General features: G+C 39.1%; 1 pseudogene; it reads right to left on the bottom strand.

Annotated features, from left to right (window-relative positions):
- LOC107751845 (cytochrome P450 2J6-like) overlaps window positions 1–1315 on the bottom strand; it is a 19042-nt pseudogene that overhangs the window by 8938 nt on the left and 8789 nt on the right.

Here is a 1315-nt window from a genome sequence, read left to right as displayed (position 1 = left end):
CACCCCTAATATATATATATATATATATATACACACACACACACACACACACACATTTATTTTTTTCCTTTTGATTTCTCGTAGAAATATGACCTAAATGCTGCAAACATTATTTCACGACTTACCTTTGGTATGAGACATCCCTGCTACTGTGGTGTCTTTGCTGGCAACTCTCGGCGGAATGAAAGCAAGAACATTTGCGAACCTCTGAATCTCATGCATCACAGCGTAGGAGTACGGCAGATGTGCCCTGTCTTCCATTAACGGCTGACGTGTCTGTCCAATCACCTGATCGATCTCAGAATGGACTTTCTCTACGTAAAGTGAATGTGCAGAGTAGGTGGACATGCATATACACATTTGCCTTACAAGTAGACTGTAATAGGAGTGGAGCAGCCCACCTTGCACTTCTGGATACTTGGCCATGTAGAGTAAAGCCCAGCTGAGTGATTTAGCAGTGCTTTCTGTTCCTGCTCCAAACAGATCCAACACACAGTGTATCAGATTTTCCTCTGTGAATTCCGCCTCACTGTCCTTACACTGGGAACAATGGAAAGACGAGGAAGAGGATACAACCATGGACAGAAAGAAGGGTTAAACACAAAGATGGCTACAGTAGAGCGAACCTGCAAAGAGGTAAATGGAAAGTAAAAATGTGGGGCATGTTTCGGGCACGAATGATTGCTTTGCATTCACTTGACTTCATTTGAAATGCTTGAATTACCAGCTAGTTAATGTGAAAAAAAACAAACAAGAAAAGCCTGGATGTGCTAAAATCAGTTACCTTCTCAATTTCATCCAGATAACAGTCAATGTAGTCTTTAGGACTAGATGGGTTTCTGTCCTCTTTGTGCTTCCTGATTTCCTCCTTAAAAAAGAGCTTAAGCTTGGAAAGGTTGGCAAATGTAGTCTGGTGCTTTCCTGGCAGCAAGGACATCAGAGCAGGAAATGTGTTATACAACTGTTGAGGGACAAACATATTTGGTCATTAGTAGGTTACAAATCTTTGCAGGATCCTTGTGTTTTTTGTTTTTTCATTTAAACTACTAAAATTAACTAAAATTTAGTGCATGTTTTGAAATGGCCAACCTGAGCAAATTATTCCAATATCACCGATCTCACTCAATAGTCAACATAAAATCAAAATGGATCATAATTACTCATTTAAATGCATGTTCCTGGTTATCTGCATGTATTAGTGCATGTTATTCCAAAAACAAGCATTTGTCTTTGTAAGATGCAAATGGATTGCAAAAAGATGTTGACCTTAAAGCAAGATATGCCTTTATAAATTACAGTTTTGACATTCAGCAAC

Source organism: Sinocyclocheilus rhinocerous, unplaced genomic scaffold (genome assembly GCF_001515625.1).
Source record: "Sinocyclocheilus rhinocerous isolate Xijiao unplaced genomic scaffold, SAMN03320098_v1.1 scaffold2126, whole genome shotgun sequence".
Taxonomy (NCBI): domain Eukaryota; kingdom Metazoa; phylum Chordata; class Actinopteri; order Cypriniformes; family Cyprinidae; genus Sinocyclocheilus; species Sinocyclocheilus rhinocerous.
Note: the sequence above shows the minus strand (reverse complement) of the source record. Positions and strands in the feature narration are given on the sequence as shown.